The 21,109-nt window shown below is 38.6% G+C and overlaps 1 long non-coding RNA gene across 1 annotated transcript; it reads right to left on the bottom strand.

Moving 5' to 3' along the window:
- Positions 1–630: 630 nt before the first annotated feature.
- Positions 631–3,264, bottom strand: LOC108797001. The gene is made up of 2 exons (XR_001941844.1): positions 3,144–3,264; positions 631–1,287 (listed from the first exon to the last, which is right to left on the bottom strand). It is a non-coding gene; the product is annotated as an uncharacterized LOC108797001 (long non-coding RNA).
- Positions 3,265–21,109: the final 17,845 nt, after the last annotated feature.

The raw sequence follows: 21,109 nt of genomic DNA, 5'->3' as shown, positions 1-21,109 counted from the left end.
CTTACATCCAAAAAAAGTTAAATATGTATCAAATAATGTTCAACTTGATTTAATATATGTACTATTTACAAGATACTGAAATGCACAGATAATCTGACATTTGTTTTCCTAAAAAAAAAAGCAATAGCATCCATACAGTAACAATAAATATGGATAAGATTGTAACATTAAATAAACACATTTCAGTAAGGAAAATGAACAGTGTTAAACATCCTAAATCATATAGACTAAGAAAAACTATGTGGAAGTACTATTTTAATAAAACCTGGGCTTCATTTTAATAATCTAATTTGCTTCCCAAGCCTATATTAAGTAAAGACTGTGTAAATAATGCAATGTATGGCTCTGCCTTGGTGATACTGAAAGATTTAAAACTACTATTGTTATGTTAAAGCATAGATCTAGAATTAGTACCACTAGCTGTTTTGTTTATGAACTTCTGTTGGTTTTGTGGTACATAATCCAAAAACAGACCCTTTAGGGATTATGAAGCATAGAAACTCCCATTCTTATGGTATTGAATCTAATCAAGTCTGCACCAAAATAGTGTTGATGGCTTAACACACACACACCATACGGTATACATGCATAAATGACTGTAGTCCAAATTATTGCAATTTGTTGTTTTTCTTGTACGTAATACCTCACACATCCACATGGGGAACTGTTACTCAAAATCCTACCAGGAAATAATGGTTCTCTATGAGTAGGTCATAGACTCAGAGCATTGCAGTACAATAACATGGACTAAATATACATGTCTGTGTGTTCATGTATGTGTGCTGGAGAATATATATAAAAGGGCAGCCTGGAAGTCTGTCATTGCGTAAACATAAAAAATAAAATATGTTCTGAAAAATAAAAAGTGTAAAATAAACTGTTAAGGCTGTATATTCAAGCACTGTATGACTGAATTAAAACAGAATGATGGACTTTTTTTTTCCTGTTTTATATATTTTTTTTCAGCAGTAAGAAAAGTCCCGCATTATGAAATGTAATTAAATTATGATGCCGTCAACAACTGATTGTTGGCCTAAGCTGGCTATTGATAGCAGAAGTTAATAAAATGGAGCGGAAGATGGCGGGGGAATGAATTCTGAAAAGTGATAGCCAGTTTTTTCCAGCAGTCAGCCTGATAAGTGAAATGCGTCGTCACCCGGGTTTGCATTTAAATGAAATATTCCTTCTTCTCCTCTGCGTTGACTTGGCTGCCTTCTGCATTGATAATGGCTGTGTCTGCATCAGGGGCATCTTCAGCGCCTTTTGCTTCGTTTGTTAAGTATGTCCCTACAAAGATCGAGATTACAGAAAACGGTTCTTAGATATTTTGCTCATCATCAGCTGTCTCTTGTTTCATTTAGAGATGGATGCAAGGCAAAGCCGCTTACATTACATTACCATATAATTTATATACAACGCTCTGATCTACATCAGATTACATTAATGTGGCTTTGCTGTGCCAAATGTTTGCATTGATTGGACTTGCCAGGGCAGAGGAAACACAGCTTTTAATGTTACTTTACAAGGCACATTATTTTCCCAGTATAACAAAAGCATGCATTGGCGTATATTTACAGATCACATAAAGGCTTATTTAGCAAGGCAGTGCAAACAGCAGTACAGATATTAAAATTGCAATGAGTCACAACAACCAATAATACTTCAGTATACTGGGATTAGACTGGTTGCTGTGGGTGGCTGCACGCTTCTAATCAAAATGTAATTTTGTACTGTATATTGTATAAGCCTGTAATTGCTGCACCATCTTAATTTCAACTATTCTGTGCCACTACTGTCTGCCTGATTGTATGCAGATTGCTTGGATAGTTTAGGAAGGTCCTCATATTACATAGTTTATGGTGAATCTAAAGTAAATTGTAAAAAAAAAAGTATTGTCAGATTATAACATGTATGGTGAACTTTAGCTGTCCTGCCAAATAATAAATAAGAATGCCTATAGAGGAGCATTTATTGTTACTGACCATCTGCCCTTTGTTCCCGGGATGGCACTGCATCATTTGAAAGGGAAATAAATTATGCACCTAAACCACCTCACAATATATCACTCATATTAAATGCACCCCCCATCCCTGCAGATAAAATAAAAGTTAGGCATACACTGGCTAGGCTTACTATGCCTTATTAAACTGTTCTGCTGTTAGCCAATTGTAATCTTTTGTATCCTCTGTGGTGTCCTAATTCCTGAAGTAAAATCCCATTTGGTGCTCTTTCTGCAATAAACTTGCATCCAGCCTTGCTCATTCAAATTCTCTGGCTGCTGGGCATTTTTACACTACTGTATTATCTGTGGTCCCTTAATTCCTGTATCCAAACTTTTTATCTCTAGTACATTTTGACCTATTACCCCGGATTAACTCCCCTGCAGTATCTTAATTCTTATAGTAAAGCCCCAGCCTGTGTTCTTTGTCAAATACGTTTGGGTTTACAAAAAATTGTCTTGCTGCTGGCTAGTTATATACTGCAGGGTCATTGTTGGTCTTTTACTTCTTGTAGTAAAACAGCTGCCTGTATTTTTCTTCTTCTTCTAGTACATTTTGGTAAATTCTCCCTCATTAAAATGTCCTGCTGCTGGACAGCTTTACACTGCTGGATCATCTCCAATCTCTTAATCCTTAATTAGATCTTGATAGAAATTGACCAGCAGCAGACTAGTGTTGCATCAGAAAGAACAATGACAGTCACAACATACTACTGGCCAGTTTTTATCTACCATATAAAGCAGGCCTATTGCCGTTCGATGAAAGAGCTGAGGCTACCTGAAAAAAAGCCTCTTTTTAACTGAAATAAATCAGATTGAGGTGCTGCTGCTGTATGCCAGCTAATTGTAAGATAAAAAAGTCAATTCCATGGCAGAGTACGCTCTCATTAAATGGTACTGTTCTGTGGCATCCCCCAGGCATGTAAATACCACTACAATGATAGCTTGCATTAGATTAAAGACAAAGAGGTCTATTTTTAAATGTTTTCACACATGATTTACAGTATACAACTTTCACCCAGGATTTGCACATTTTTCCAATTGAATCCAATTAGAAAACAGTGTGAATCTTGTTTAAAAACATTTAAAAATGGACCCGTCACTATTAATAGTGGTAATAAAACAGCAGCTTCCATCAGCTTACCTTTATGTCTTGCCAAGTATCGTCCAAGCAAGATAATTGAACATAATGTGACAAATACAACTACAGCTACAATTCCTCCTATTAGAGCGTGGTCTGGGGCCGCAGGACCAGGATAAGCATTGGGATCTGTGAAAGAAAGGTAACAATACATGTGATATACTGAATTCTGAATATACTGAATAACAATGCTTTTGAGTTGCAATAGCAAATGGATGAACTCTTGTATTTGCTGCTTGTCAAGAATATGTAAACATCAGAATGTCCATAGCCTGGCTACAGCTACACTTTACATTTTTCACTTCAGTGAACTTTCCTCCTCTTACATATGAGCATTTAAAAGCAGTACTCAGCCCATTTCTTATGCACTCCAAGCATTCTGAGGGCATTTTGTAGATAAGGACTATACTGAACCGAATGTTATGTTAATGGTACAGTTCTTATTGCTCTTAATGGCACTGCCACACTGGCACCCAGTATTCAGAAACATCTGAAATATGAATTGTTTTTAAAATATATCACACTGTTATGATATAAAAATGATACCATTACCTGTTTCAAAACTTGGTAGATGAGCTGCAACATATTGTTGCATGGTGCACTATGTTTAAAATTGGGTATCTTTGCATGTGGCCAGTGACACTGAAAGTGAAGCTGTACAATGCCAAGGATGTAAAGGATAGTTATACTGGGCAGGTTTTCTGGCCATCCAAAAATATTCCACAAAAAAATGTTAATCTAGGTTATCCATAACGTTTATTAAAAAATGGGAGACAAATAATATTGCCTTTTACTGATTTTGAGCATTAGCCAATTAATAATCAATTAACCAATAATACTTTATTACCGTATGTAAATTTGATAAAACATTGACAAGTTTATTTGGGGGTTGGCATCCAACACTCCACAACAGTGGTTCTTAAAGTATGGCTTGCAGGGCAGTTACTTGCTACTTGCCACAAGCCAGCCCCTGCAATGAGAAGGCCCTGCATGTAGGAGGAAGCCACTGAATGCAGAGTAAAGGTGGTGCTATATCCCAAAGCTTTCCAGCACATGACAGCACAAACTGATCCTCTGCCTGATGGTCCCTATGTAGTTCCAGACATGATGTAATTTGGTCAGCAGAGAAGCATTGTGGTATATGGAGTTTAATGATTTAACTCCGTTACAAAAACTAGAGGCCATCACCTAAAATTGGTGGAAAAAAAATTCCAGCACAAGGGGCGAAGGGGGTTCTTCACAGTAAGATCAGTTAGGGTCTGGAACTCACTGCCACAGGCGGTGATTTCAGCAAATAATGTGGAATTGTTCAAGAAACTTTTGGACGATTTCTTAAGGGACCGTAATATACAGGGGTACAGGTACTCCTAGAATGAGATCCTAATAGGTTGGACTTGATGGACTAATGTCTTTATTCAACCTCAAATACTATGTAACTATGTAACTATGAAAGGTAAGTGACACTGAATACCAATCCTAAGGGGCTTTCCTAATGCCACTAGAACAAGTTATGGGAAACCATTTCTCTCACTTACACAATGATAGAAACCTTTTTTTACTCAATGAAACCAATGATAAAAAAAAAACTATTTCACCCACTGACACCAACAGAACACTAATCATCCCACTGACACCAGCAATGGGGCACTATTTCTCCAATTATACACCAAGTCATTTATTACTCCCAGTGACACATGAACATTTTTTATTCCCACTAATGCTGTAACATTTTTCACTGACCTCCAAGCCAAAGTATTTTTTTAAGCGGTGTATGCATGGTTAGAATCTTATTCAAAACTGATTGTTTTTGGAATATTGGTTTGATTTTCTACTAGTTATTGGTGTTGTATCGACAATCATTGACCAAGAAGCAGGATAGAAACTTTTTCTCGAACCAACATAATCCTACATTTGTATTACATTTTGTGTATAGACAATTTTACTCCTACTGGCCACAGTGAGTGGAGAGGCAATTAACTAGTCCCTTCAAAAATGTTAGGATCCCTGCTGTTCAGTCTGATACCAACTGTCTTTCTCAAAAAAAAGAAGAAAGATGCTGCATTGTTATCAAAAAGGGAATCACCATGCATTACAAGGTAATCTGATGATACGTGCTGCAGAAATGGAACAGGAAATAAAAGGCAACTAACTGTTTTGGGCTCTGATGCATCTTCAGGCTTAAGTTGTGACCATGGGCACAAGTTTTCTGCTGATGTTGTGGAGGGGAAGCTGGTAAAGTGGTAAGTGTGCAGAGGGTGATCCTAAATGTACACATGACACTAGTAATATGGAGGGGGTTGTTTTGTGAGAGCAGGGAGGTGCACCTATTCCTGCCAGCAGTACTTAGGTCTGCCCTCTCTTCTGCCCTGCTGCTGTAGGGAAGGAGAAGCATAGGAAGAAGCGCTGGCAGGTAAATGTTAAGTTAGTGTATCCCCCCAATCCCACCACTCTGCCACCCCCATCAGTCTGCCACCACCTACCATTCTGTCATTTCCCAACCACTCTGCCAAACCCTGACCACCAAGCCGCACCCTTTTATCATTCTGCCGCACCCCACCACCACACTGACGCCCCTCTAAACACTCTGCTGCACTCTGCTGCACTCCCACCACTCTGCACCCCTCTTACTTATTTGTCACACCTTCCTCATCACTCCACATGCATCCCCCTTTCTAACTGCTCTGCTGCACCGCCTCACAACTCTGGTGCACCCCAGCACAATTCTGCCCCATGCCCACCCAGCCCTGCTCTCACCATTCTTTCCTGGTACCTTCATCACTATGACCCCCACATATACCATTCTGCCAGCACCATTTGAACCCCAGCACATGGCAGTGCCTGCACCTCCCCAAGCTACTGCAATCACTACAATTTCCACCAACTCAGTCTATCTGGTCTCACCACCACAGCTGCCACTATCCCAATGTTGCCAGTTCCGGAACAGGCTAATTTTTGCTATTGAAATTATTTGAATATAGTACTGCTGTGCATGGCTCCTCCCACCAAACATGTCATCAAGGTCTGGGGCTACTCACTGCAAATTACTACAAATCCCATCTGCCACTGCGGAAGAGGTGCTATGCAAGACATTCTGGGGATCCCTGCTCGCTCTTAAAACCGTACTTCAACCTCACTTCTTCCAGCCCCATAACAGCAGGTCCATATCTTCATAAGTACCTGGTGCTGAGGGAATACATTGAAAGACCCTGTACATTAAACTAATGATGTACTGATCACAGGTGCAAAGCTCTTTAGGCTTTGTGGGAAAAAAATGAGTACATGCATATTGATCATGAGATTGATGTTAATGCATTTACTACTTTTTTGTGAAAGGTAGACAAGTCTTTAATCCTTTCTTTTTCTTCTCTTTTACAGATATATTTTACACAATGTTTTTTCCTCTTCTATGGTTAGAGAAGGAGAATCCTTTTTCTGCCTGTCTCTCAGCCGTGTCTCTCTTCATAATAAACTCCATCCCAATTTATCATGTGAACTTACGGCACACTTTTGCTCATACTATCGTAATGATTTTTTTTTTTTTCCGAAATATATTCAGACGTGGAACAATGCTTTAACATTGTTCAGTTTCCCTGAAGAATACACACAGATTCCCATAAATGGGGCTGTCCTGGTCATACACCTAGATTTCCCTTGTGAATTCTCAGCCCTGATGTCCTGCTGAGTCTCCTAGCATCACACCAGCTGGAGAGCCACAGGTTGCCCACCTCTGACTTAACACAAAAGCCTGTCAGACTACTTCTTCTAACTGCATAGTGCCGGTTATTTAAAGGAAATTACTTGCAAAGCTGTCCAACTATTTTAACCAGAGAATCTGATCCTAGCTATTTTAGTGGAAAATAAAAGGAATTGAGAATTAGGGATCAGACAGCCCTAGCAGAACACCGTCTGAATAATGCATTATTTATACAGCCTGTTCTCAGTGGGAAATCCCTTCCACATCCTCATCATGTCTGAGCTATTGCTGCAGTGCTTTTTCTGCCCTTCAACACAGAGACTGCGTTCTGTAACAAAGCCACCAAGGTTTCAGAGCCATGCATCAAAATATATGATTTAGCTTTTCTGTTTGCAATTTATGCAATGACAAGCAAGATCGCCATACCCCGACCAGTTGAAGATGGCCATGTTTTAGGAAAGCACATATATAAATCTGTAAATAAAATTGAATGCACTATAGCAATATACCAGAAGAATTAGGGCCACTATACTATATGCTTGCTTTCTCTATGTAAATCATATAATGCAATTGCTATATCTGAATATCTACAGAGAGCAGAGAGACCCTTTACTTCCTATTCCTTATGCCCTTCTTTCTCTCTTTTCTGAGTCCCATGTGACTTATGACATGAAGATATGAATTTTGCAGTTTCATTCCTTCCTGACTAGGGAGAAGAGAGTTGATGACCTCAAACATTGCAAGGATGTCTACGAGAACTAAACTGCATAAACAGTTTGGCATTTTGTGAATGCCAAACTAAAGCAGCAGACTTGAGAGGAAAAATCAGCAATAACATGGCACAGGCAATTTTTTTATTTTCCTACATTTTAGTTGTTTTATTAACCTGCATAGGAAGTGCCGATTACAGTGTTAAAATATAAGTAAATAAAAAAAAAATATTAAAGGCAAAGCCCAGTTTGCAAATAAATGCACATACAGTACACATCAATAAATTATAATTGGTAAAAAAAATACATTATTAATAAATGAAAACAAATGTGCATGTATTTATTTATTCTGATTTGTTTTTCATTTTGTCTGCAAAGCATTGCAACCACAATCGAGAATACAATGTTCAGACTCCTGCAGACATCTCCCCCCAGCCCCTCTCTGCACAGAGATACGGACTTTCAGCTAAGGAATGGCAGGAAATATGAATGGGCTACAAGTGTGGTGACGTCAACGCAGTTGTACTCCATTGAGAACTACAAAAGTCAAACCCAACCACATGAAATTAAAAAAAAATGCAGCCTGCAGAGAGAATTCTGTGATTCAGGTAAGTGTTAGGGCAGGTGTGGGGGCACCGGGTCTGGTTATGCAACCATGTTTCATGGTACACCATAAATATGGGTGTACCATGAAACATTTCAACAGAATTGGGGGAAAGATAAGGGTTTTTGGAGGGGTGTAAATGAACATCCTAGAGAGATATGTTAAAATAATTGCTTCAACATTTATTAGTGTTAAGTACTATTGTGAAGACATTCATGATTCAAAACAAACATAATAAAACAAAACAAAACAGATCCCTGCAGAGGATATGTTTGTGTATTCATTGACTATACAGATCTAAAATTCATTTAGTCCGACATATCATGATGTTATTCAATGTTTGTCCAGATGTGGTTACATTATTATATAGCAAGAGATAATAATCCTAAGCGTGGCTTATCTTAATAGGCTCCGACACGTTTCGCCGTTAGCTTCATCAGGGGACCCACTGAGGATGAATCTATTGATAAGAAGATTGTCTTCATTTACATTTGCAAAATACATCACATCAAACATTCATTAATGCATCTGTTTATATCCATAATTCATACCGAATCACACTTCAATATGTCACCCCAATTGGGGCAGATAGATCATACATAATGTGTATCATGTATTATATATAGTTGCTCTGAGGATATCTGGTCCTCCATTACTCACCATGCAGGGTTGGCTTGCGATCTGAGGGAGAAGTGTCCGCAAAGCCGGATAGGGGCGGGCGGGGGATATTCCCACCGTTAGCTACACAGCCTCCCTGGTTTGTCACACCTGGGACCCCGGGGTCACATAGAGAGAGACACACATGGCACCAAGTCGGCACCAATAGAAGATTGCCCCCTCTCATACATTCCCTTCATGTCTCCATGGGTGACCCCTGGAGCACGGACTTTCTGCCCTTACACACTCCACATATATACACACCTATTAACAATCGGGGCAAACATTTCCCACACCCAGCTCTATTGCCAATCGAAAAAGAAGCATAATCAAAAAGAATTTTCACTAGGAAACTAAAATTAACTAAATAAAGTAACATGGACCATATAGATAACATTTAGAGAAGAATTGCTGTAGGATATCTAGAATTAGTACATATCCAATTGGAGTCCATATAACAGAGAGACCCAACAAAAATAAAAATATGTTTTTTTCCAACATCTTATCTTAGAACTAACTACCCCTGGCGACTGTGGCTGGACGACTTGGTGCCGTGTGTGTCTCTCTCTATGCGACCCCGGGGTCCCAGGTGTGACAAACCAGGGAGGCCGTGTAGCTAACGGTGGGAATATCCCCCGCCCGCCCCTATCCGGCTTTCCGGACACTTCTCCCTCAGATCGCAAGCCAACCCTGCATGGTGAGTAATGGAGGACCAGATATCCTCAGAGCAACTATATATAATACATGATACACATTATGTATGATCTATCTGCCCCAATTGGGGTGACATATTGAAGTGTGATTCGGTATGAATTATGGATATAAACAGATGCATTAATGAATGTTTGATGTGATGTATTTTGCAAATGTAAATGAAGACAATCTTCTTATCAATAGATTCATCCTCAGTGGGTCCCCTGATGAAGCTAATGGCGAAACGCGTCGGGGCCTATTAAGATAAGCCACGCTTAGGATCATTATCTCTTGCTATATAATAATGTAACCACATCTGGACAAACATTGAATAACATCATGATATGTCGGACCAAATGAATTTTAGAGCTGTATAATCAATGAATATACAAACATATCCTCTGAAGGGATCTGTTTTATTTTGTTTTATTATGTTTGTTTTGAATCATGAATGTCTTCACAATAGTACCTAACACTAATAAATGTTGAAGCAATTATTTTAACATATCTCTCTTGGATGGTCATTTACACCCCTCCAAAAACCCTTATCTTTCCCCCAATTCTGTTGAAATTATACTACTAGGGGGAGAGGTGTAAAACTAGGTGCCCACAGGGAGACAACCCATGATTTAGTAAGTGCCATGAAACATGGTTATAAAAGTAGAGTGTTTGATAATCCCTTTAAAAGGAAATTTACCCACATTTTCAAAATAACAACAAAGGCTCCTTTAGAAATGTTTAGTAATGACAATCTACAAACGGATAATTCTAGATAATTGCCGTTTTTTTTTTGCCTGCCTTATTTTTATTTTCCGCCCCATTCATCTTACAGTGGCCATTTTAACTAAGGGCAGATTAATATATCTCCCTTTAATTCATGGAACTCTGGCACATGTGACTAGTACATGTGACCATGCACATCATCTGAGGGGAGGAAAATGCCTTTACCTGAGATCTCATGAGATTACAGATGAGATTTCCCAGCAATGCTTTGCTGATGTAACCGTCCCAGGATGCAATGCTTGGGCACGACTACATCGTTTGTGCCAAAGAGAACCAGGAAGTGGAAAAAAAGAACTTATAAGTAAAATAAAAATATGTTTGTTTAGCTAATGAATGTAAGATGATTTCATATCGGCATGTAGAGCTATATGCTGTTGTGACTTTTAGCCAAAGGGGGTAAAGGTCCACTTTAATATAGATAATAGAGATAATCCAATCAGAGGAACATGGAACTTAATATATAAAAATCATATATTATATCTTTATTACTTACTGCACTGAAATAGATACACAGCACATTATTAAAGGGGCAGTCTCAGGTCCTATGCAGAGGTTACATCTGATGAGAAAGCTATAATGACCAATATTGATGCCTGCATAAAATTGGATATGAGGCACAAGATGTAAATAATACACCTTAGGGTAGGTCTCCAAATGTGACAAATGCAAATGATTTACCTGTGATTATCTACCTGTTTCCAGATGGTATTTACTTGGAATACATGTCATGCGACTACGTCCCTTGCCTATACTATTGTTGCATCATGGATGTAATACAATTATAGTATTTAAAGTGACTTTATAGACAATCATTTTTGGAATGAGTAACACTAATGGTCACTTTAGCCATTTTCCATGGAAATGTCATGCTTAGAAGGTTTTTTTAATAGTGTGGTATGCAGGGATGTGCGTTCAGGGTAGGCAGGTGAGACAGAGCCTCACCTAGAATTATGGAGGAAAAAGCTGTCAGCTTCATGCCTGAAGCTGACAGCTTTTTCTCCATTCAGATTGGCATCTAACAGGTTACACAGCAGGGAAATCCTCACCGCTGTGTAACCTGTCACGGAGCCTCAGTAGTGAGGAGCAAGGGAGGGGACAGGGAGGCTCCTGCCTGTCTCCTCCCTTGCTCCTTTAGACTAGCTTGGGGATGGGTTGGGGGTGGGGCTTCGGTTTGCAGGAGGCGGGGCTGGGGAATGCCTCACCCTGAGCAAGAGGTACCGCACATCACTGGTGGTATGTACCTCTTTCCATGCAATAAGTAATAAAGTTGTAATTTATGAGTAATGTATATTTAGTTTCCTGTTAGTTTGGTTGTGTTGGGGGGATTATTTATGCTTTTATTCATAATTCAGAGTTTAAATCTACCAGATGTGTAGGTAAACAGGAGCAACGTAATTGTAGTCTGCACCTTGGAGTTTTTCTCAAAGTTTAAGTACAATATAAAAGTAACTGCAAAGTTCTCTTCCATTACCATTGTCTTCAAATGACATTAAAGGCTAAAGCCCCCCCCCCGCAATGCTGGTGTAAGGACTTACCTTAAATGATGCCTCTTGATCCGATCATCTTCTTCTTTCCAGTACTTTTCAGGAGTCCCTCCAGCGCTGGTGCCGGTCTCTGATCCAGCGCTTACTCCTCTCTCTTCCTGGCACTTCCTGTATCACAGAGTCTGTCCTGGTGCATGCTGCTTGCATTGACTCACCTTGTGTCTCTCCTCGTCTCCCAGCTGAAAATCTGTACTGTGCATTCACCTGCCCCATGATCCTTTGCAGCCTTCCGAGAATCTTCAGATCTTTGGACAGGAGCGCACGGCAGAGACACAGTTAAGTTTAAACCCTCTTCTTAACCTTTGGTTTTTTTTAATGTTTTTGCATATATCTACTGCTATATACTATATACATAGATATAGATATATAGATACTTAAGCCAAAAAAATAATGCAGCTCTGCATTCATTTATGTATCCTTAAATGTATTTTTCTGAATGCAAGTAGTGTAAGTACTTTAATATGACTTGGTATTAGCCCCCTGCAGTCCCCACAAAGCAGAGCTCAGACTGGGGGAGGTAGGAGCAGTACAATTTGCCTATCTACCATGCTACAAGCATTATGATAGGAAGAGTGAAAGTGATGAAAACATCAGTCTGTATTTTTTCCTTTTACTGTCTAGTTACAACATGGAGATGAGAAATTGACTTCTAAGTGTTACTGAAATGTAACAGACAAAATCATGTATTCTCCCTCTAGGCAGGGCTGTGCTGTGTGACACAGCTGTGTAAATCTTGGGGATGGAATGATAGAAAAATAAATAATTTGGAAGGTAAAACAACTCCCTCAACATATTTAATCTGTCGATTTAGCTGTTTGCCCAGAGTTCAACTTTAACAAATCTACAGCATTAATGGTAAAAGAAGTTCCTGGTCCTGACCTGGTCTGGCATGTAATGACGATTGCTGTAACAATAGTAACTATAAATCAGAAAGCTTGTTCTCAGGGCACCCTTATTTTCTATATGAAATATGCTCATCATTAAAGCTGAATGAGCTGGGAACTTTTCATACAACACATTCTTGTCTATAAATAGAAGAAAAGTAAAGTGTTTGTTCAGCAAATGTAGTGATTTTCCCTGTACACAATGAAATATAACCAGGCCATAAAGATGATAGAAGAGTGCAGGATCATCAAACCAACCATTTGGTAACTCTGTAAATAGGCCACAAGGTTCTTGTAGCACGTTCCAGAGACTGTTCATCATACTAAAGAAAAAAACCTTTGATCTACAAGGGAAAACTATCCTTTTACCAGGTATGAAATGAGTCTTCATATATACAAACTGCTTGGTGGCTGTTTAAAGGCCTGATCATATAGGACCAGATCCTAGGTAGAAAAAAAAAAGTCTTTAGTGCAATCTGCTATAAGCTTGTCGAAAAAGTTCTGTCATTTGAATGCAATACCTTCGAAGAATAGTGCTCAGATGAAACAATAGTTTCATTGTGAATGTACAAGATTGCAGAGAAAAGAAAAGTGCTTTTTTACTAGTTTAATAGAAAGTAGAGCTCTAACAAAATGAAAATATATGGCTTTCCTTGACATTTCTTGATTTATTGTATTCTGTTCCAGTTTGAGCTAACAGGACCGCACTGTAGTGCATTAAGTCTGATAGAAAACATACAAGAATTAGATCTGCAGAGCAGCAACCACCAATAGTATCTATTGATTTTTATGATTTATTACAGCATAACCACACTAAAGTCTGTAATCATTGCAGAAGACTCCAGTCAAACATAAAACTCTTTACGTAGTCCCTATATACATTGTTTAACAATGCTAACCTTTTAAAAAAAATATGTACAAGCAAAGAAAAATAGTGATTTTACTCCCACCTTTCCCAACAGTACATACTCATCTTTACTTACTCCTATCAAACTCCATTTAACTGCCAGGGGCAAGGCACTTCCAGGGTATGGGTGAGTATGTGACACTCCACTTCTCCCATATGACAGTGCTAGGTGCCTCATTATTATTATTACATAGTATTTATATAGTGCCAACAGTTTGCGCAGCACTTTACAATGTAAGGAAGACATTACAATTACAATACAATTCAAGACAAGATGGTAAGGAGGGCCCTGCCCCTGAGGGCTTCCAATCTAAAAGAGGAGGGGGAAATTATACATGATGAGGTGGGTGTGAGGGGATGAATTATTTGAGAATGTGATAGTTCAGTGGTTAGGTTGAGGTGGGATAGGCTTCCCTGAAGAGGTGAGTCTTTAGGGAACGCCTAGAGGCAGTCAAGGTGGGAGATAGACAGACAGGTTGGGGTAAATAGTTCCAGAGGATGGGAGAGACTGGCTCTGCTTATCACATGGAAAGGAGTCCACAGCCTTGTGTGAGCTCTGACAAATTAGTCTGGGGGTTATACAAGCCATTCTTTGAATAGATCCAACAGCTGAATGGAGCAGTTTGGGAGCAAGGAAAGGTGAGTACTGTATGTACTTGTAATGCAATACATGGTGTGGTATTGTGTGGCAATCCCACTGTAGAACTGGGTGTTATGATTACCTGGGACTCTCAGCCAGATGGGCTGAGACATTTCAGGAAGCTGTTCATGAGTGTCCATATTTTATGTATGGTTTATTTTTGCCAATACCAGTTGAGCCTGTCTTCCTTACAACATATATTTATTTTATTATTTATATTTATTATTTAACAACCTACAAAGTGCATTAACATCAAAAAAATATTGAAATCAATATTTGGTGTGTACACTAGCTTTAAAATAGTAGCACTTATCCTAGGTACACGTGTACACAGTTTTTCTGTGATCTTGATTGTGAAGGCTGATTTCGGCTGATGTACGGCTGATTTCAGCCGATATACGGCTCACTTCGCTTGGGGTCGGTGAGTCACTCGGCTGCCTATGGCAGCTTAGTGAATAGACCCCTTAGTATTGGGGACTGCAAGACATTAAGCCACCAGGCAGTTTTGCTAAGTGTCCACCAAGTACCTTTCATGGTGTCAAACATGTACCTCTTTAGTACTCTTATAAGTAGCATATATAGAATTTTTAGGTTAGTAAGGTATTTAAAAATAGCTTTCAGCTGAAAGAAGAAAATGTATTATACTGATCAATCTTAGTTGCCATGAAGTGGGCTGCTTAAATTTCATCTGAAATTACATCTAAAAAACAAGCAAGGGAAAAAGGAAGCTGTAATGTTTGAGCATACTTTGCATAAGACACATTACAGGATGTAGGCAGTATTTCTAGCAATCTTTTAATGAATGCTGAGTCTTGGAATTATGTGTTCTCCTGAAATAAAGCATGTGCCAAACTATTCTTCATACTGTATAGTTCATATTTAGTACTCAGACAAGTGTGTACACCCCCTTCAAACAAATCACTTTACGGAGGGAAAGCGGATGACAAACTACGATAGGGGCGAACAGAGTTTCTTCAGCAACAGATAACTGTTTACCAAACTTTTATCAGCAACAGATAACCATTACAACCGTGTGAACTGTGTAGAACCAACAATTATGCTTTTCAGCTATTGGTCGTGTCATTTGCTATACACAAGATATTTGTTGGGCATTTTTTTTTATATATCTAAAAGCACCTCCAGGTAGGTGAGAGTCCTACCTTTTTTTTTCTAACCCTTCCCCCAGCTGCTTACTTATTTTAGTTTGACAGCATGGCACACTCCTCTGTTTACTTCCTCAGTGGAAAGACTTAAATGGAAAGTATATCATACCATGGCATAAGGGATGATGGATTAAGCCACAGAGCACAGAGGGGAACCAAGACTCCAAGACTCCAGAAAGTGTCAGCTGTAGAAGATATTTCAGAGAGCTGGTCTCTTCAAGACAGCTGAGATCGGACACCTGGGCTAATGGACAGGTAGATATTAAACCTCTTTTTGGCATAGAGACATTTGTGTTAGATATTTGTTTTTGTTTTAGTTGTCTTAGTAGACACATTTGCTTTAGTTTTCAAAGATAGGCACAGGTGTCTAATTCATATCTCTCCAGTTTAAAAGAAAAAAAACAATAGTTTTATAGCATATATGTTAACACAAAATATCTGAATGCCACTATGGTCAAATGAAACCTGAGCAATTCATAAATATAGATACTTCAGTCAGTATGTCTAATAATTTCCTAATGGAGATTGCAAATATGTTTAACTTATGACTAAAGATGAGCACACTTCTGTGTAGTTCAATAAGTTGTGGTTGGCAGAACTTTTTTATAATTTGTGAACCTCTGTGATTCTAAATGACTGGAATTCCATTATCAATCTGAACAAAGCTCCAAAAATTGTGTATTCAAAAGTATTATTTAGGGATGCAATGATACTTTTCAGATACCAGTGCCGATACTTGGCATTTTCACGAGAACTACCAGGGTTGCAGCGGTTGCAGCTGGGATCTGGTTCTGGCGCTCCACCATTGTCCTGAAATCATTAGTTGATATTGTTTTTTAAAAACTGTCACATGACAATAAACAAAATGATGTATCAGTACTTGTAAATACTTGGGCAAGTATCAGTACTTGTACTTGCAAAAATGATATCAGTGCATCCCTTATGTATATTTATAAAAACAAAATCATACATTAAAACAGAGATGTACAAATCCCAGGAGCTCCGTGTGCTCCTTACACATGACAGCTGCCTCCTAACTTTTGAATTTTTCTCTAGTCTAGTCTTGGAGCTGGAAAAGTATCTATACTTGTACTTGTACCGAGTACGGTACTTGGTATTGGTGCATCGCTAGTATTAGGGAAAACCTCCTGGCAGCCCTGCCTGACAAGATGATAGAGCCAAAAAACAGCACAAGCAACTTTCTGTAAGCATTCTACCAGGAACTCAAAGATAGAAGTGTGGGACCTGGCGGTACCTGCAGTCAAGTTAAGGGTGCTCGACCATGACAAAAGTAGATAAAAGGCAGAAACAGCTTTGACGATCCGGATATAGCCTATGCAAATTAAGCATCATCTGAAATTAGGGTTTAAAACTACTGATGACACATCCACTTACCTTCCATTTAAAAGTCAGTGTGCCTGATCAGATATATCAGACTATCTTTCAAAAGTTCTGTAAGATGGCATTACTAGAACACCAGCTTCCCAGTAGTTTGGACATGGGATGGCATGGCATATGTCTGCTATGTCTAGATAAAAAATTGAAAGCTCCAGGAAGACAGGGCATACTCTATGAATTGTATAACTAGATTTCCAATTACCAATAGCCTAGTACATGTCAGGCGATGTATAACTCACTTTTAAGTCCTTGCTGTTTTTACCAAGTATTCAGCAATGGAATTTTGGTCATATTCACAGGAGATTTCTGCAGACAATAGGAAGTTCTGTGTTTTAGTTTTACATACTCATTTAGTATCATATTCAAAAACATTCCCAGCCAGGCACATTAGTGTGTTATTTTATTAAATTTAAAAGACTGAAAATGACCAAAGTGCCAGTAAAGAGTAACATAAATGTGTCTATGCTTTATGAATTAATCAGTAAAATTCATCATAATTGTCACTACCAAAATGTTATAGAAACTTAATCGCTAGTGAGGGAGCAGTGTGGGGGCAATGATGTAAGCTGGAATTTAGCCCCAAAAATTGGCATTTTGTTTTGACTATAATTATCCCTTACTGAATTGTTTTACAGAGGAAAGAGGGCCTTGACCTGTACTTATGCACAGACAGCAACAAGAGACAGAAGACTGGCACAGCATGTCTCCTTTTACACTGTGAATGCTCTTTTCTCGAAGCTCTATAACATCAGTTTGCACTCCTTCCCTGGCTGTCAAAGGCACCAGTTATCACCATTCTTGAAGTCTGGCAAGCTTCAGATGTGTTACGTTTTCTATTTATAATCACTTACATTCTACTCATATCTGCAACCTTTTAGTCAAGACAAATACATTCATTGTTGAAATATTATGCTGTAATGTTGATTAGTTTGATTAACAAATGTCATAATAAAAAAACAGGACCTAGTCATACCCCCATAAAGACTGCGATGGCCAGTTTAGCTCAATCTTATGTCGTCTGATCTTTAAAAGTGAAAGCCTGGTGCACTTTTATTTTAAGTCATAATTGTGTTGTTTATTGTAAAGCAGTTTTTCATGTGAAATTCCTATCTGCACATACCGGTATTAGCTTTTTTAAAACTTACTTTTGTTATTGTGTTAAATACAAAGGTTTCTTGAAAAGTCACCAGTCTACATTTTGTATTTCATTACAATTACTCTGTCTTCCTGTTTAAAGCAGATCTATCAGTAATTTTACATTATGAGGCATAAAATACGGCACAAATATTTTTTTTTCACAAAAAGATGTACCGTCATTTAGGGGAAAGAATCCAGAAAGTAGAAGCTGACTCTAATGAAGCCTGAGCAAAGATGGCACCCTTGGACCTGAGAACTATTCCCTTTTTTTCACAGAGGGTATCAGTTAAACAAGGAATTCCTCATTTTTGGGATTTTTTTTCTTAGGAACCTATTGAATTACTAAATATATTACAGTATATATGCAGATTAAAGATTGGGGTCTTCATGGAGTAGATTGTGCTTGGAGGTTAGGTTGGTGATTGATGTCACTTGTCCATATGGCTGCTCAAATGTGACACTGTGCATGCGAAGGTGCCAGTCACAAAGTAAAATTAGCCATTTCTAAAGATGGCCCATTATACTCATCTACATGTGCAGTAATTCACTATTGAAGAGCCAGCCAGCTAGCTGTAAAATATGTCCAGCTCTGTGAAGGTCACAGAACTGGGATCAAACAACATCTGCATTTAAGTGTAAGTCTCAGGGAGACCCACCGATGACGGATTACTATGCTTTCTTATAGATGCTGAATAGCGCAAGGTTGATTTATGTCTAGACCCCCCTTGGGGACGGTGGCCCTGGCGGATGCCATTCTGTGGATTGTTTGCTACAATTTATCCCTATACTTTTATGCTTCTGATTGTATCGTATATATGCTGTTTTGAAAATAAAGAATTTATAAAAAAAAAAAGTTTGGTGGAGGGGGGATTATGGAGTCGGGTTGATTTTCAGGGGTTGGGCTTGGTCCCTTAGTTCCAGTGAAGGGAACTCTTAAGGCATCAGCATACCAATACATTTTGGACAATTTCATGCTCCCAACTTTGTGGGAACAGTTTGGGGATGGCCCCTTCCTAATCCAACATGACTGTGCACCAGTGCACAAAGCAAGTCCATAAGCACATAGATGAGTGAGTTTGGGGTGGAGGAACAAGACTGGCCTGCTCAGACCCGATAGGACACCTTTGGTATGAATTAGAGGGAAGACTGCGAGCCAGGCCTTCTCGTTCAACATCAGTACCTGACCTCACAAATGTGCTTCTGTCAAACATTCCCATAGACACACTCCTAAACCTTGCGGACGCCTTCCCACAAGAGTTGAAGATGTTAAAGCTGCAAAGGGTGGGCCAACTCAATATTGAACCCTACGGACGAAGACTGGAATGCCATAAAAGTTCATCTGCGTGTAAAGGCAGGCGTCCCAATACTTTTGGCAATATAGTGTGTATATATATATATTAGGGAGTATATCGGCCAATCAGCGGGAGAAGAGATCAGAATGGAGCAGATGACTAGGCTGTGACATCTGCTCTATTCTGACCTCTTCTCCCGCTGATTGGCCGATTGGATGATGACAGGCTTCCTCACCAGTCACTCACTCCCTGCAATCAAAACTCTCAGTTTTACAACGGTGACTAAAACAGTTTTCAGATTGAAAGAGAACCGGTCACCAATGGGATTAGGCAAAAATTTAAACACATATTCTGAAAGCCCAATTCTGGGTCCAGCCCTCTACTAGCCTATCACTCAAGCTGTATGTTATGCTGTTGTTTTTTTTCTTATTTTTTTTACACATTACACAGACCAGTAAAATAAAAATGTACTATTCATGTATAGTATATTCTATGCATAAAGGGAGTCATGGTAATGCCCCCATATGGGGCAGGCATATGATGACATGCATTCACAGTATTGTCCTTAGTTTTCCAGAGTGATACTTGGGCTTATTCACCCCAGAAGACTGAGGAAATCATGGGGAGGGGCAAAAGTACTGTGAGTTTTAGCTGTGAGTATTGCAAGTAGAGTTGTTTATATGACTATATGTAAAACATATGGTCCACAGTTGGGATTTAATGTATTTCAATTTTGCAGGCTTGTCTATTACAGATTTAGATATGCCCCCCTATTTAACTTTATTTTTTTTGTCAGTTGAAGATTTTGAGCTAAAAATCACCACTAAGAGGCCCTCCATTTATTTATTTTTATTTTATCAAACACATTGATACTGTAATGCATACTCAGGGAGCCCTTTTTTTAGTTTTTGAGCTAGACAGTTGATGGTCTTCCAACTTCAGAGTCATTCTCAACTATAATAATTTAAGACTCAATAAGCAGGTCTAGCATACGTCCTGTTCATTCTCCTCACTTATTCCTTACTTTTTTCCACGGATCACCTGACATGCAAATGCATATGCTGACGTGCTCACAATGCAACATTGTATGGATGGTAGTGCTGAGCCAGACCAAGCTACCAATTGCTGCTATCAAGCTGCTATGCTTAGTATACCAGGCCCTATGTGTTAGTCCAGACTGATTGAAAACAATACACTCTTTATCTGGCTTATCATGTCATTCAATTTCTCAGCAGTCATGCAACAAAGATGCTGATTTCATCATCTGATATACGGATAACCGCAAGAGAAAAAGCGTAAAAAAAAGTCCAATATCAAATACAATCATCAAAGTAGAAAGCATGAAAATATGTAAACCAATATTAATAAATAAAATACATTTGACAATACTTATCAAAAGAAGTGTTCACTGAAAAGACACTATAGTTTTCATTCCTGCTATCCATTTGCTTGAAATAAATGCAGGCGTACTAAGCAGAGTACAGTTTTGTGGTTTAATAAATTTGGTTTGTCTTTCTTTTGCAATGAAATAGGATGTAAGGCTATACAGATATACAGCATATCAGTTGAATATGCTGTATGCCACCTTAGTGCTATATTTCAGTTCACAGCATGTAAATTTGAAAAAAAAAACAGACAGGTTTGTATAGAATGATATTTATATGAATATAAAAAAATTCCTTGGTGCAAACTATAAGGAAAGCAAGCTGTTGTCACTTAAATTTATATTTCTTTTTTTTTTTTTAGGATAATTCATGCTATGCCTTTGAGGAGATGGAAATTAATGAATAGAAGATAGTATTGGTGTTTGCAAGTGAAAAGCTGTATTAGATTTATGAAGCCATTTGATTTCTAATTAAACAC

The sequence above is a fragment of the Nanorana parkeri genome, unplaced genomic scaffold (assembly GCF_000935625.1).
Source record: "Nanorana parkeri isolate BGI_ZX_2015 unplaced genomic scaffold, ASM93562v1 scaffold1210, whole genome shotgun sequence".
NCBI classification, from domain to species: domain Eukaryota; kingdom Metazoa; phylum Chordata; class Amphibia; order Anura; family Dicroglossidae; genus Nanorana; species Nanorana parkeri.
Note: the sequence above shows the minus strand (reverse complement) of the source record. Positions and strands in the feature narration are given on the sequence as shown.